The sequence below is a fragment of the Equus przewalskii genome, chromosome 16 (assembly GCF_037783145.1).
Source record: "Equus przewalskii isolate Varuska chromosome 16, EquPr2, whole genome shotgun sequence".
NCBI lineage: Eukaryota > Metazoa > Chordata > Mammalia > Perissodactyla > Equidae > Equus > Equus przewalskii.
The window spans coordinates 55,519,992-55,537,767 of NC_091846.1; the positions used below are offsets into that span (position 1 = coordinate 55,519,992).

The window sequence follows — 17,776 nt, forward strand, 5'->3', positions numbered from 1 at the left end:
ATATCCAAGTGGAAATGCAATTCTGCAGATAAATGTACGAGTCCAGTGTTTGAGAAAGAGGTCTGGGCTGGAGATATAAATTTAGCAGTCATCACTGTTCAGATGGTATTCAATTTTGTGGGACCAGATAAGAACACCAAATCAGTGACTGTATACAGAAAAGAGAAGGGCAAGAAGTACGTCCTGGGGGTGCTCAAAGGTGAAGAGCTTAAGCAGACAAGGAAAAATGAACCAAGGGACTGAGAGAAAGCAGTCAGTGAGGGAGAAAGTAAACTGGAAGATAAGTGAAAAAAAGTGTTTGAAGAAGAGAAAAATGATGATCTATTTCAAATGCTATCGAGAACTCAAGTAAGATAGGACTGAGAAAAGCAAATAAAGTAAGGTAAAATTTACAACGTGATGGTCATGGTCACCAGTAACCTTAAAAAGAGCAGTTGCGGAGGAGTGGTAAAGACAAAAGCCTGATGGAGGGGTTTAAAGAGAAAATAAAGAAAGAGAAATCGAAGACAGCAAGTATCAAAACCCAGAAGATGTTCTGTTTCCGAGGGCAACAGAGAAATGTAGTAGTACAATGGTAGAGATATGGGCAAGAGAAAAAGAGAAGGGTACTATTTTTAAAAGAATATGGGAAGTGAGCCCCATGGCCTGGTGGTTAAGGTGGGCGTGCTCTGCTTCAGAGCCCGGGTTCAATTCCCGGGCATGGATCTACATCACTCGTCAACAGCCATGCTGTGGTGGTGACCCACAAATAAAGTGGAAGAAGATTGGCACAGATGTTAGCTCAAGGTGAATCTTCCTCAAGCAAAAAGAGAAAGATCGGTTGGGGCCAGTTTGATGGCATAGTGGTTGAGTTTGCATGCTCCACTTCAGAAGCCCAATGTTTGCAGTTTCAGACCCCAGGCACTGACCTACCACTGCTCTCCAAGCCACATTGTGGCAGCATCCTGCATAAAACAGAGGAAGATTGGCGCAGATGTTAGCTCAGTGACAATCTTCCTCAAGCAAAAAGAGGAAGATTAGCAGCAGATATTAGCTCAGGGTCAATCCTCCTCACACACACACACACACAAAGAGGAAGACAGACAACAGATGTGAGCTCAGGGCAAATCTTCCTCAAGGTAAACAAGAAAAAGAATATGCAAACATACAAAAACAAGTATCTCCTCATTTTCAGATATTCCATATGTGTTATATTTACATTCTTAAATAGCAACAACTAGGTCAAGATACACATAAAAAAATAATAGAAAATTATTCTAATGATAACTTTCTCTTTAGCAAACAGTCACACTAAAAACGTAGTGGACTAGTAGGACTATTACATGTTTAACTTAGAAATTTTCTTTAAGAAAATATTGATCAAGAAATATCTATTGATCGAAAAGTAAATCGTAGTCTAGATATCTATGTGGTGAATGAATAGACTGGAAAGTCATATTTAACAATATACGTTGATAATTCAAAATTAAGTAATCAGGATGTAGGAAGGTGTTATCGTGATATATAGCCCAAGTGTTATAGTTTCTCGTATTTTTATAAACTAGTGAATGGATTATAAAGAGAAGCAGTACAAAAAAAGCATGGATAGTAATTTCTAATCTATTGAGAATTTACAGTTGTTCGGATTCTTTCTTATCAATTAAAATCACAGCAATATATGGCACACTTAAAAGAAATAGTAAATTTTCAAAACAAAACTTTTAGTGGAGAAAAAAATAAAGAGAGCTTTTCCCCATTACCTCTAACAACCAGTTATCATTCCAGTAGTAAGAAGGGGAGATCTGGGGGCAAATATTTATCTTTCTAAGCACTGGTTTCGTGGATACTACATTGGGAAACTTTATGAGTTAGTAAACCTCATTGCACATATCTAACTTATTAGTATCCAGTTACTTTGACACTTTTTTACTGGAGAAAATTAAATAGAGTAAGGAAACAAAAATCTTTATATCCTATCTAAAAATTGAGTATACATCAACCACTTAATGAGATAGTGGAAAGATGACTCAATAAGAATGAAAGCTTGCAAACAATTTGATAGATTCCCTTCTACCTCTGTGCTCCATCCTCCACCCTTCATCGTGGAGGATGGCCTATCATGAAGACATTTGGAGAGGGACTAATATTATTTTCTCAGATGATCTCCTCAAGTGAGGCCTGAAGGAAAGATCCAAGCTAAAAGACTCCATTAGATATTCCCTTGGAGAATAATATGGTTATTCTTGAAATGCTGTAAAGGAAATAACTATAGTAAATCTGATTTAAAGAGGACAATTACGTTAGAATTATTCAGTTCCAAGAAGTGGCTAAGGAAATATAGTCTATAAATGTAAGAGCTTGTTACTAACAAATCACTCCTTTATTTCACAAGAGTATGACCTAGAAAGCTATAGTTTCAGTAAACTTATGAACCCGTGTATTTACTGCTATTTCTTATTTAACCTTGTGATTGAGATTGAGCATCAAAAAAAAATCTCTCCATAAGGCAATGTATGTCAAATTACTATATAGATTAAGCTAGTCAACTTATGGGAAGCATGGGATAAGAATAATGCAGTTCTATTAACTTAATGAATAAAAGAAATTCAAGAAATATTTTAAGTAACTTTGCCAGACCACACACATTCTGGGTGTTAGAAGAAATATGCATTGAATATTTATAGCCTAAAATAATGTACTGCACGTATTCTTTATGAAGTCAACTCATTTTATTTGGATTTCTGTTTGACAACTTCAAATCCTAAACTTGCAGGTTTTTTTAATTGCACAGCCATATATGTAGATTTATTTGGAACATTTCTGATGTCAAATATTATGTTATACTGTACTAATAAGAGCTAAATCATTTGTTTTGATTTTTGATTTAGAAAACATGGTCACCATGTTGCTAGATCCCTTTAGAACAGAGAAGAGAGTTAAGGTGATTATTTTAGGACCAAGTTCCTTAACCTAAAAAAAAAGAGAGAGAGATTCAGATCCGGGTAGAGAGGTCACTTCAGAGATTGAAGAAAAAAGCAGCCATTAATTTTAGTAAAGTAAGGAACAAGACAGTGTACTTCTTAGAAATTTGTATCCTTCACAATGTGAAGCAAATACAGAAACCATTCACTTTCCAAAGTCAATTCTAATATTAATAGTTTTTAAAGCACGTGTATGTGTGTTCTCTGGAGAGACATTTATCCCAGTTCATCCCAGCCTTTCCCGGTTTAAAAACACTGAAGGTCCCACATCCCTGGAAATTCCTCAGTCCAGGACAAACCGGGAATGTTGGCATGTATTGGTGATCTCAAAAGAAAACTTTTCATTTAATTAATTAGTGATTCTAAAATAAGGTACGTATTAAATTGAGAATCACTTTGTTCAAACAATAAAAAACAGGTGTACCTTGGCTATCGATACAATATATAGAGGGTCCAAAACATACGCTGAATCACGTTGGTAAAATACAGAAATGCCACATTTCGAGAAGGCTTATAAATTTAATCTTCTTATCTGGACATACTTTTTTGCTATATCCTAGTAGAACTCTAGCCTAAAATTACATAAATTTTAGCTGAAATCTCTATAATAGCTTCCTTATTTTCCTCCTTTTCTCCATTTATTCCAGAATATATTTTCACAAATTTTTACTCTATCATGCACTCTACTTATAAAAACAATAGAGTGATCACATTTTAACACCCAATCAAAGCATATGATGCTTTTCAATACTTTACTTCTTTTTATCTAGATTGCTTTCACTCCAATTATACAAAGAAAGCACTGTGACTTGGGATGTTCTCTACCGCCAAGGAAGCCCACTTCCTGACCCCCAGTTACTCTTTATTTCTTTCCACTATTACTAAAAGAATGATATTTCTATGGTCTGCAATCAGTACCTTCCCCAAATTACATTATCTGACTCATAAAAGTCTTTAAAGACCAACTCTTACATTAGGAATGCCTAGATCGTCCACAACCACCCCTCCAATACATGACACTCCAATCTTTATCCATCATGGCAAGATGACTGTTTTCTAACGAAAAGTTGCTTTTTAAATTTTCTGAGACTTTGTGATAATTTGGAGGGAATATGTAAAGAATAAAATAGTGATAGTCAAACGAAAATAATGGGAAAATTTAAATCAATAAGAAGGTAGAATTTAGGGGTACCCTGATGATGACCATAAGTCTCTCTAAGCTCAAGTTCTATCTGATGCATGTTCAAGATCAGATTTACCTAATTGATTACTCATTTGAATATCTCTATTAGTCCATAATGAATTACAAAGACTCTGAATTCTAAATAATTGAACTTTTAGGTGTATATTTTACCCAATATATGTATATGGTCTTCCCTAGCATTGATACAGAAACAGGTGTAATATCTTGCTGAAATATGAAAATTCATTTCTTATTTGTCCTCGTATTGAAACATGTAAAAATATTTTTATTTTTATACATAATATGACTTATTTTTAATGTGGAATAATTAAAATTAAATACTGGAGCTATAATATTATAAAGTACTAATCAGTTCACAAAACCATAAAACCTAAACTCACTTTATGTAAAGGAGTTCCTTTTCAAAATCAGACAAAAAATAATTTGACCTCATCCAAGTTACATTTAAAAGATTTTAAACATATCCTCACAAACACTAATACACACTAATGAGAAATAATCTCTTCCTTCTTTCAAAACATTTTGGTAACTAAGCCACAGGAAGAGATGCTTAAATATTTAAAAAGTTTAAAACAAATATATAGAATTACATAGCAGTCAATACCCAATGAAAAATCAATTATATACAGCAGTAAGATTTCTGGAATACATATATATATTCTTATTTCTTAAAAATCAAGTAACATCTACAAGAAATGCTTTAAAATAGCATTAACAATATTCTATACATAATACCTTATGTTGGAAAATGCATCATTTCTGCATAAATCCGTATGTCTGAAGTTTATATTTTTGAAATTGGCTTCAATTTCCATCATAGCTATCATTTATGAGAGATTGTTAGGTAGAGAATTGGTTTCCTAGTTGAGTGTAGCAACCAACGGTTGGACTATGAATATTGGAAGATGCTTGCAAGAACAGAACCACATATTGTGATGTATATGTACTTGTTTGGGATAGCATATTGTAAGGCATATTGATGTTTAGAATAACCATTATGGTTTCCAGTTTTTCTCCAGCAATTTCATAATTCCCTTTGGCGTACAATCACTAGGACTATTCATACATTAATCTATTTAGAAAATGACTAATAGTGTTTTTGACATTTTAAAAGATTTGTTTATTTGTATCTGTCCTAAAGGGGCAAAATCTTATAAAATATATAATCAGCAAAGTATTTTTTCCCAGACAGGGACTAATCTAATGTTTTCTAACACCAATGAGAAATTCTCTGAATGGTAGGATTCTTCTGTCACTCCCCTATCGAACATATTCTAGGAAAAGTGAAAATAGCTCAGGTTACTTTACAAAATATGAACCCTGATATATTTTCTCCGTGGTAGCCTTACCTTGAAATTCAGTCTTTGTGACCAGGACAAACTGTTGCCGCATATGTCATTTTAGTTTTTAAGTTCAATCTAAATTTATGATTAGTTGACTCATATTAAAATGTGCTAATTTAAATTTATTAGCAGATAAGTTAAACTGAAGCATCTGAATTTTCCTCTTGACAGATTTAGGGAAAATAGAAATACATATTGTAATAGTAAAAATAAGTTGTGTTATATTCACATTTACTAGCTGAAATATTTTCCATCACATGATATATGTCATTGAGACGTGTTAAAGAATGTCACTATCCTTAAAATCATTCATAGCTCCACTGAAAATTCACTTGATTCCATTTTGTTATTATAAGAGAAATAAAAAATTTAATGAGATAACTTGCAAAGGACAAATACAAATGAATCCTGAACTATGGAAAATAACCTGGAATGCTGTAAAATAATGGGGATCACCATAGATAAAGCCAATCACTGTGGATTGTAAAAAGGCAGTTACATTGTTCCATGAAAGAGCATAGAGAAATATGAAGAGAAAAACATTGGTGTTTAAAGAAGGAAAACTTGGTAGCACTCTATATCAGGAAGAAAACTCTTAAGGAATAGAGCTCTACATTCCCATCCACAACATAGATTGCCAACTTGAAACAGATATTTAACTTTGGGCTAATTTTATTTGGGAAAGTGCATGGGGAAAGTTGTCTTGCTGTCCTTTTAGTAAAATTTGTGACTCATCAACATGATCTCAAGATATTCTACACATCTGCCATTTTTTGCAAATAATATAATTATCACTGAAGAATACAAATATTAGCATTGTTTTAAAAGTTATATTTCCTAGAATACATCAAGAGAGCCTGGAATGTGTTACTTTCCATCAAATAGAGGAAAATGCAACATGCTGGACCCAGAGTAATCCTTGAGGGGAACTGGATGCTTATCTGTGTTTCCCCAAGAATGGAATGACTCTTGATTCCTCTCTCACCTACTAGCAAAATCTGTCACTCATCTTCTCCCATTCTGTTATCTTTCAGATGGAGACTATGCTGATGACTTTATGTTTGCGTGGAGATACATCTTTATACAACTTACACACAAATATGTTCCATGTAAGTTATATCTTAGGCTTTCAGCAATATTTGAGAGATGATTGAAACTCCAAAAACTCTCCAATTAATATCACTTTTAAAAAAAGTAACAATACCACCATCCCTATCATCTTCTCTAACAAAAACAACTCCAGCTCAATATAGATAAGAAAATTAGTACGTTGACTTTAAAAAATATATTTACAAATTATACAATAATATGCAATTATTGTTGCAGGAGTCTATCTATAAAGTTTATTTGATGATATATAAATAATATGACATAAATAATAGAGAAAATAAGAACAAGTTTATTTACTGGTCAGTTAAGATCCTTGAGCAAAAGACCATGGTATTATCTCTAGCTCCCAGAACAGTTTCTGTTGAATAAATACATGAATGAATAAAAAACCATAACTTGTATATGAACACTCTCTCAGAAAGCAGTTTGTGAATTCATCTTATTTAGTACAATTTGTGAATTCATCTTATTTAGTACAAAGGTGAACTTTTGCAAAGAATCAATAAAGTTTAAAAACGGTAGGGAGTTAGGTCCACTCACAAAGCTCCACAAAAGACCTTAATACAACTTACGTCTGGGTCTGTACCAGTAACTCTATAGTCACCGATCAACATGTATAGTCCTATCTATCGTTGTATCGCGTTATTATGTCTTGCTTGCTGCCAAATAAACATGACACCTGAGAATAATTGACCCACTTGAAATATGTCAATTAAGCAATTATTATTATGGAGAAATTAAATTAGAACTGTAATATTTCAGAAGCATGTTTCTGCCACTTCAGTAAGATTGGGGTTTTCTCTACACCTGACCTTTCCACCTGCCACATAATGAGAACACATTTTCCAAACGTAAACCACCAATGTTGACTTTGAGTCTAGCAGAATGTGAAACAGAGGGTGAGAAAAACGGCTGTAAACGACAGGAGCAAAAAGGAACAAAAACTATGGCCCTCTGCCAATGCAACCCTCTTCTCCTAGAATTCAAACCCCAATTCCAGTCACCCAGCCTTTTTCTCCACCTGCCAATGACAGGAATAATTGTGCCTACTATACTTTCCATTTTCAATACCAATGAAATATGGCTGAAGTCTCCTCTTTGTTCTACTGAGAATCCAAAATGTCATCTCACAACCTTATTAGCTACACATGAAACGCATACAAAGTATTTTTAGCTAAACCAATGAATTACCTTAACGGTAAATAACAATTTGGAAAACCAGAGAGTGAACATTCTCCCTGATTTGTTCTCCCAATCCTCTTATTATTTCTTCACCTACATTTCAGAGAAGCAGGCTCTGGCTATAATAAGAATTTCAAACTAGAAGCTAGGAAAGAATCAAGTATTTGGGTCGTTTACAAACAATTTCTCTATTTAAAATCTAAAGATGGAGAAGTTGGTTTAGACTGATCTCTAAGGTGTCTTCCAAATCTATAACTGTAATTTAATCCTGCAAAAAACAGAATGATTATTAGGCAAATTGCCACTTGGTATAATTGTGGTCTACAAGGAAACACAACCCATACCACAAAATGCTGAACAACTCAAAGAAAACTCCAAGCTAATTTAGGAAAATAATTGTTGATGAGAAGGAAATGAAAACAAGTTTATCTTGTTATATTTTTCAGAGCTGAAAATATTTTCTTAGAGAAATTTAAAAATCTTAAAAAGAATATAATTGTTCATAGTCTTTGCTTATTTAGATGTTAATTCTTTATAAAACGTTTGGCTGTAAAATCATGACCATGTTTTTTATATATGATTGGCTCCAAAATATCTTCAGATTATGGCCAAAACACTTGGTGGTGTTTTGTTTTTGTTTTTGTTTTTAAGGCACCTCTTGAGCTAAAATTCCTGACATCATTCATAGTTTTAGTTTTTCACACCTTCATCAAAACTAACTCATGATAGAAATAAATCCCTGCCATTGGTTGATATACAAGAAATTTTTGTTACTCTTTTAGAATAAGAAGTTTACTTCCATTCACATGCTTTGAGGGTATTGCCTGAATTCTGCTTTTATGATATTCATCTCTCTTGGAAGTATAAAAAATTAGACTGTGTTCATCTTAAAATCGATACAAGTGTTTCTTTAAATGTGCAAGCAATATCCTATGTCTCTTGAGAACTATTTTGAGAAATACTGTCAATTTACTTATTATCTTTTAGTGTTGAAACAACTTCTTCCTTAAAAATAATAAAAGAATCTTGTGTTTCCCTCTTTGTTCAGAGGATTTCCCAGTTGTGGTTGAGAGATTATGTTGATGGGTGGTGTCCTATTTGTAATGTTTCCCAAATTCTCTTCAGATTTCAGTGCATGAGGACCTTCAGAAAGATCACTATGACCTCTAGGTGAAATCGATGTGAACATCTACAACTACTCCTGCTGTAGTTGTCTTAGTGTGTCAATTGTCCTGTAGATTAAGACATAGAAGGGGACTGGAGAAGGCAATTTATTCAGTGAGCTACAATTGGGCAAGGGAGAATAGACTTCTCTCTCTATCTTTCTGTTTATAACATTTTCTTTAAAATGCTACAGTTGATTTCTGATTAAAAAAAAAAATTTGAGCCAGCCCTTACCAGCCTAGTGGTTAAAGTTCCATGTGTTCTTTTTCAGTGGCCCAGGTTTGATTCCTGGTCACGGAACCACACCACTCATCTGTTAGTAGCCATGCCATGGCCATGGCTCATATAGAAGAACTAGAAGGACTGATAACTAGAAGACACAACTATGTACTGGGCCTTTGTAGAGGAAAAAAAGAAAAGAAAAACAGAAGAAGATTGGCAACAGACGTTAGCTTAGGGCAAATCTTTCCCAGCAAAAAAAAAAAAAGAAAAAAAAAATTCATTCCTTACTGTAGAAGGTAAATTAGCTCTATTTCCATTTCATGATTACAGTATTTAAAACAGAAAATTTAGATGACCCTTTCGTAGTTAGAAGTTAAATAATTGACAGAAGCAGAGGATTCATTTTAACTCCTAGGCCTTTGTGTCAGAATCTTAACCTGATCTTTGTAATATGCATAATATGTTTCTATAAAGTAATGATATATACCCAGCTAACAACTAACAGCTTTTGACCTGTCTGGAGAGTATAATATCCAAGACTTTCACCTTTATTTCAATTCAACCAGCCACTTCTACTAACAGGGAGCATTCCAGCTTAGAAATCTAATCCATAGCATCCTCCATTTTGACTACAAACTCCATTTCTTCAGTTCTTTCAAAAGCTCATTTCTGCCAAATCTGCTCTTCAAAGTCTTAGAGATTATCATTGTCTTAATTCTTCCAATTTGTTCCTGTCTATTAGAACTACTCTTCCTCTCTTTCCTCTTGAGTTTGGACCCAGTTTTTTATTCATTGAGTAGTTCTCTACTGAGATTATCTAAAGCATTTTCATCATTATGCTCCTACCAAATAGGTCCAGCAAAGTCATATCTGGGTCAGTGTCATTTATATCCTTTCATCCAATTAGCTAAGCATCACTTAAAAACACACACACATGCACACACACATACACACACACACACACTGACACACATTCTTCTGCTAATCAGCATCATTACAATATCATTTTTTCCTGACTTAGCTGGAGCCTCTGTTCTCTCTGTGAATTCTTTCCATCTGCACTTTCCACTTTTATTCACAGCAAAGAAGTTAATTATGAACATTTTATCGGTGAAGAATACTCATCCATAAATTCCTGTCCCCAAAACTAAAGCTTATATACAGCCACATCACCCATATCCTCTTATCCTTTAAAGAGTAATCCATGCTCCTATGCCTTAAATCCCTTCTTCCTCTGATCCTGGTCAACTAGTCATCACATTCAACTTAGATACCCTCAAAGTCTTCCTCCATACTGTCTCTTTTTCTAATCCAATAAATATGATCATATTTATCCCATTCTAAACAAACAAATGATTTTCCCTTGATCTTATTTTGCCCCCAAGCTGTGTCTAATACCTTCATACCCAATTTTCCCAAAAGATTTATATTTAGAATAATCACTTACATCAACTTCCATGCCTACCATTCATTCATCAATGCACTGGCATTCGTCTTCCTTCCCAAGAAACCTCCTTTCCCTGAGTTTGGCATACTGCTAATTACAAACACAGTGGACTTCTATCTACAGCACATCTGCTGAGTTAACATTCAAACTTCCTTCAATTCTAACCCATTTACTTTCATGATGAGTCTAGTCTTTCACCTCTTTCATCAGCCCTTGAATAAGTATTTTTGCCAGTATTCTGTCCTATTATCATTGCTCTTTTCAATCTACACCTGTTTCCAGGTTATCTCGATGCTTTCTTCTATAATGATGTTTCATTTTTCATATCCTGTAAGTCCTAAATCTGTAATTCAAACCTCTCCTGTACCTTTGGTATTGATATTAAAAAGCGTGCAGTATGTCAAGGCAGAGTTATCACTTAGCATGTGCAAAATGGACTCATCTTCCCCCCTAAACCAATGATCCTTTTGGTATTTTTTTTTGTCCAAATTAGTGGCATCTTAATCCTTTGAATAAGTCAATATGGAGCCCTAGGAATAATTCCTTAATTCTCTCTCTGTCTTTTACCCAACAACCTAGTCATCAAGTCCAGACAATTTGACCACTTAAATAGTTTATGAACACATCCCTTCTCTACCTATTGAATAGCTTAATCTGCTCCTTAATAATATCCAAAGACTCCCGTAAACCAAAGACTCCCATAAACAAACTGGTAGCTTAGAGGCTATGTATGACTCAAACATTTTTGTTTTCTAATAATATTAGTACTGATCATACACAGTGATAGGCAGATAGATAGATAGACAAATGATAGATGGATGATTGATACTTAATGTTTCATAAGTAATTGAATCTAGTACAAAACGCTTCTATTCTCCCAATATCCATTCTGCATTTTCTCCACTGTAATAAAATGTTTGGTGAGCAATGGTTGCTCAGAATAAAAAATCTATTTCACAGTCCTCCTTGCATCTGAACATGTAGACAGAGCAGAATCCCGTGGCAATTTCCAGTAACTTTATCTAAAGGAGAACACTCTCCTCCCCTATTATCTTGGTCATTTTCTCTGCTGCCTGGACATGTTGAATCAGAAAAAGAGTTGTAGCCAAGGGATGTTGGAGGAGGGAGCTAGCCAGAATCTGGCCCCCAATAGTTTTGGCAGAACAAAACTGACAGTCTAGCCTAGGACTGCATTTTTCCAGACTAATCTGTGAGCAGTAAATAATTTTATTCTTGCTTAAACACTTATTTTAGGATATCCTGTTATTTTCAGCTGAACCTAAACCTCACGAATACACTAGATTTTTTGGCTACTTTTGAAAGACTGGACAAGCTGGCAATTCCATGCCACACTTCCCCATGGCAACGACTGGCTGGAGCAGAGCAGCTTTAGTGTTAAACATTCTGCATTGTCTCCCTTTCTGGACTTGTTTTTTTACTAATTAATTTTATTTGCATTTGAATATCAAAACCACTGAAACACAAGATACAATCCAATTTCTTTAACATAACATTCAAAGTCCTTGATGATTTGGTGCCTAATCATCTTGATATTCCTTTTTTTGTGTCCTTTATTCTCCCCCTAAACAAACTCCCTGTATTTCCCAATCTATACCAGTCTCTTTCTAACCTCTTTCCTTTGGTTTATGAATTAGCTGAAAATCCCCAGAAGGTTCCCCATTCCAAACAGGACATGTACTAGTGGGTGGCCTCATGTGACAGTCAGCCTTAGTTGTTCCTTCTTACAGAGGGCCTTCCCACCCCTCCAAGCTGGGTTACAAGTCCCTCATCCACACTTGCAATTCCCTAGCATATCTATTACTACATCACTTTAAAAATACATTTCTGCTAAAAAGGGACTGGCCTATTGGCATAGCGGTTGAGTTTGTGTGCTCTGCTTCGGCAGCCCAGGGTTCGCAGGTTCGGATCCTGAGTGCAGACGTAGCGCCACTCATCAAGCCACACTGTGGTGGCATCCCACGAACAAAATAGAGGAAGATTGGCACAGATGTTAGCTCAGCAACAATCTTCCTCACAAAAAAATAAATAAATTTCTGCTGAAGAATCTATGATTCAACAATATTATAAGCACAAATGCTGAAGAAGTATGTAGGATGTTATTTTTAAAATAAGGCTTAACAGAACTTCAGAGATTGTGAATCAGTAAGTTTAAGACAGGGCTCAAAAATCTGCACTTGAAACAAGCACCTCTGATGGTTTTGACACAGGTAATCCAGCAAGCACATTTTGATGGGAAATGTCTTTAGAATGTGAGCTCCTTGAGAGTCTGGGCTGTATTATTTATCATATTGTACCCAACACCTAGCACATTGCCTTTTGTTCAATAAATACTTGTTAACACAAGTGTCTTTCAGCACTTGGGAGAAGCAGCTATCCTTGCAGGTCATGAGGTCAATTTAATAAAACACAGCTTAGCTGTGAGGCGTCATCTCTGTACCTTGGCTCAGTCTGGCAAACTCTCAGTATAGAAGTTGGTTAGCATTATTTCTACTGAACAAAAATATGAGTGTTGAGTGCTTTGTCTGTCTTGAACTGTTGTACACAAAGATCTATCTAAAGCAGTAGTATAATGCCTATTTACTCAAAGGTAGTATTTATTTGCTCATAATTAGAACTAATTATCTATGAATATCTATGAATGTCAAGACAGCACTCTGTACATATTGGCCATTCAATAATTCTATTGACCAACCACGTACACTATTTTCAAACTAATACATTTCATTGTGCTTTGGGAAACCACACATAAAACTATTATGTTTCTCAGCTTAGAAATGGAACATATTCCCACTTGAGAGAGATTTAAATTGGCTAATTAAAAGGTAAATAGCTATTTCAGCACTCTTGATTTCAGTTGCCTCATCGCCCTAGACATTCTTCTCACTTGTTTGATTCACTAAAATCACATAGAAAATTATTTGTCTTAGTTTATAACCCAAAAGTTTGGGAGTATTATAGAATATTTTTTTGATTAAATCTAAATAAGTACCTAAAATTGTTTACTACAGAAGTCTTCAAGGAAATAAGATTTTAAAATAAACTCATATCTATTAACTAAAATTATTTCTATTCAGGTAGAAGGTGCTCACTTTTCTTATTCTTGATAGGTAGCTAATTTTTAAAAATCTATCAAACGTTAATATTTGTTCCTAAATAATCAGCTTGAGTTAAGAGACACACACCTACAGCTGCAGTATATACTGCCATTCTGGGGAGTAATCATTCTTCAACCACAGATCAAGATGCTATCTGGATCGGCCCTGGCATTCCTGCCTCTCTTATAGCATTTGACTTTCGTAGCCCTCTTTGTAACTTTCCTATTATTTTTGTTCATTACTTTTTGTCCATGTCCTTGCCAGACTCCGCTATACACTCCAAACCACATATGCACTTGGGTTTTCATTTTCCTTCTTAACAGACCTTGAAATTTCCTTCTTAATGCCAACAATTAGTCAAACTGAGGGATTCCATTAACTGTGCAGGTTTCATGAATAATGTCTCTGGGTGATATATTTTAACCCTGGGCACATTTTTAGAGTACCATCGTAAGTATTTTCTATTTGGCACTGTCTCTCCTTAAACAATAATTTTTTCATTCTCTAGGTTGGTTTTCAATATGAGTGATATGATAGGTAAATTAAAACTTGTTTATCTGTTCATACAAATTTAAAGAGTACAATTTTACAGTTGGCTTAAAAGAAGGATTGTAATCAATTATAAAATTACTCTTAATATGATAGAATACGTGGAGCCATATTCTGAAAAAAATCTTCTTGTCTTCAGGTTAATCGTAAACAATGGATAAACATGAGAATGCATAAGAAATATTCTTCAAGCAATTTCATAACTCAAAAATACAATACAAAACTAAATCATCCTTAATATAAGTGAAACACAACTCAGACATACATTTTACTGCATAACTAAATCAATGGAACGAATAACCTTTGCAAATGAGTTGCACTTTCGTTAACACAGAAAACTTCTAATGGTAAAGTACTTATGTCATAATATTATCTCCTGAAATAATGTCACTCATAATCATGTCTAGTCCCATAGAATCAAACAGCCAAATTTACAAAATATCTTCTTGCATCTAAATGACAGGATTCTTTCTTTTCTGCATAATCGGTAGGATGAGTCTCAAAGCTTCCTCAGTTCAGAAGGCCAAAATGACTATGCTCCCTGTCATTTTTGCCACACCCCCAGAACATACATATGGAAAGGGAGAAATCCTCTGTGCAGCTGCACTCATGCTGCACAGCTAGCATCAAAATTACATTTAATTTTATCTCAAAGTGATGTCAACCATGTTGCATCACGGGAGCGGAAAGATGCAAGTGTGTACAACACAAAGGCAATGGAGTTCCATTATTTGATTCCTATCAACTCCTTTCATCCCTACTGCACACTTTGGAGAGTTTCTCCACTTCTTGTCCAGAGGAGTAATGAGCAACTGGGGTGTATATTTCTTCCCTAAACTTTTGGGTTTTTTTTTAATTTTCCCTAAACATTCATGGTTTAGTTAGGAGCTCTCCTTCAGTAAATCAACAAATTTTTGATGCCTCTAAACATGATTAAATAATTTAGCAAGAAAAAGTAAACATTTTTATTATATCTGCTTGAATTTTTAAGAAAATTGTGACTCAAAGAGATTTTTTTTCTGTCAAAAAAAGGGAAATCTGTACAGTGATCATGAAAGATACACCAAATCTTAATTTTAGTTGCTCATGTGAATCCATTAAAATTTTTTAAGGCCACTAACAAAATAAGATAAAACAGGATTCCTTATAGAGAATCCATAGAAATTTAAGATTTCAGTACAGTGTTATAAGGTTTATGATATGGTTATTGCTCTAACATTTAGAGATACAAATCTTTATTTTATAGCCCCAAATTATGAAATAAATTTCCGAGATGCCAAACTAGTTGATTTACAAAAACAATAAATGTCAAATTGTTTTGACAAATGAAAGCTTTTTAAAATAATAAACTTTGTAATTTTTCAGAGATACTTAATAGTTGCCCATGAATGTGACTATTGTTTTACAATAAAAAAAGATTACAAGAGGGGCTGGCCCCGTGGCCGAGTGGTTAAGTTCGCGCGCTCCGCTGCAGGCGGCCCAGTGTTTCGTCAGTTCAAATACCGGGCGCGGACGTGGCACTGCTCATCAAGCCACGCTGAGGTGGCGTCCCACATGCCACAACTAGAGGTACCCACAACTAAGAATGTACAACTATGTACCGGGGTGCTTTGGGGAGAAAAAGGAAAAAATAAAATCTTTAAAAAAAAAAAAAGATTACAAGAATTATAAAATATTACCAAGAAAAGAAAATTAATGTTAAATAACTAATCCTCTTTGGCCTAAAGCAAATTGGGACAAGATATGATTGAGTTTAATGGCAACTGGGGCCAACCCTGTGGCCGAGTGGTTAAGTTCACGTGCTCTGCTCCAGCGGCCCGGGGTTTCGCTGGTTCGGATCCTGGGCGCAGACATGGCTCTGCTCATCAGGCCATGCTGAGGCAGCGTCCTACATGCCACAACTAGAAGGACCCACAACTAAAATATATACAACTATGTACTGGGGGTATTTGGGGAGAAAAAGCAGAAAAAAAAAGAAACTAACAATTCCTAGTAAGTATTTTTAATGAAAGCTTAAATTTCAAAATCATCTAGGAAACTCAAATCTTATTTGCAAACATACTTGACCCTTACTTTAGCACTGTGTGACATGCATTTGGCAAATTTAACATGGGTAAAACATTTGTACCAGTCATATTATTAACAAATAGTTTTAGTACTCTATCATAAAGCTTTGCTTTATTTATTTAACAAACTATGCAAATGCACCATTTTACTTCTCATAATTCTATTAGACTTTTACATTAGAAGAAAAAATATGCATTTCCCTAGTTTTCAAAATAGACTTACATTGAGTGTTGCTCTGTTCTATTCCACCCTCCATGAGTTAGTGTTCCAGAGGTTGTGCCTCTTTATTAGACCATTGTGTGTGTGTGTGTGTGTGTGTGTGTGTGTGCTTGACAGAAGAAATTTTTTCCTGAAAGACTCCTGAAAGATTTTTTTTTAATCTCTTTGTGGTCACATTTCTTTTCCTGAATTATAGCACAGTGGCTTATTTGCTTTTTAAATAAAGCTAATTGTATATAAATTTATTTCTAGCTCTACATATCAAATATGTTATGATTAACTTATCAAAAAGATAAAGCTCTATGTCCCCTTTGAAAGCTTTATCTCTATAATAGGCTTAGAAATGGAAATATTTATTGACAAATATCATGCCTTGTGGTTTGGAAAATATTTGATTTGGGAAGAGTGTGGATTCTGAAAATGTACTGAAAATAATGGTTTTGAGTTGCCATTCTGCAAACATACTTAAAGCATAAAGATATATATTTTTATAAATGTTCATTCAATCAACTGACATTAATCATCTATTATTCTACAAATAAGCAAAGAAGATAAAAGATACCAAGACGTAAGCCCTGCTCAGGAACAACTCACAGTGTCGATAGAATCTAAAGACTACAGATTTTCTAATGTTTAATAATACCTATTTATCACTGTGAACACAGGTATAAATTATTTTAAAAGAAAGTGAGAGGTGAATTCTTTAACACAGAAATTGCTTCCTGATTTAACAAAACAGTGGCAAGTAAGACTCAATTGACCTTTTATTTCATTAAGTTTGGTCCTAAGTGATAAGTTCAGACGGAAAATCAATCAGCATTTTAACCCAGCAAATTAGAGGAAATAAACTTGCTTATAAAGTTGGGTGAGAAAGTCACCCAGTCACAGATTTAAGGAACTGCATACAAATCTGCTGTGGACTATCAGTTTACTAATAATACTTTATTTGTTAGGCTTCAAAGTCCATGTATGAAAAAGACAACTCATTGCAGACAAGTGGGATTGGGGTAACTGAATTGTACACTGTTTTAAAATATACTCTATTCTGACCAATTAATCTTATTCTCATGAAACTGGGCTAAATGGATGAAGCTTCCAGACTCAGATTAATAGAGAAAATTTGTGTGATGGAGTGTTCTATATTTCTTGAAACGTGAGCTATTTTGAACCACCAGGTCATGAAGTAGTCATCT

The 17,776-nt window shown here is 34.5% G+C and overlaps 1 long non-coding RNA gene across 1 annotated transcript in view; it reads left to right on the top strand.

Annotated features, from left to right (window-relative positions):
- Positions 1–17,776, top strand: part of LOC139076499 (uncharacterized) — a 65,354-nt gene that overhangs the window by 14,664 nt on the left and 32,914 nt on the right. Inside the window, exon 4 of the long non-coding RNA XR_011528192.1 lies at positions 6,542–6,616. This is a non-coding gene — a long non-coding RNA (uncharacterized lncRNA). The remainder of the gene's footprint in view (positions 1–6,541; positions 6,617–17,776) is intronic.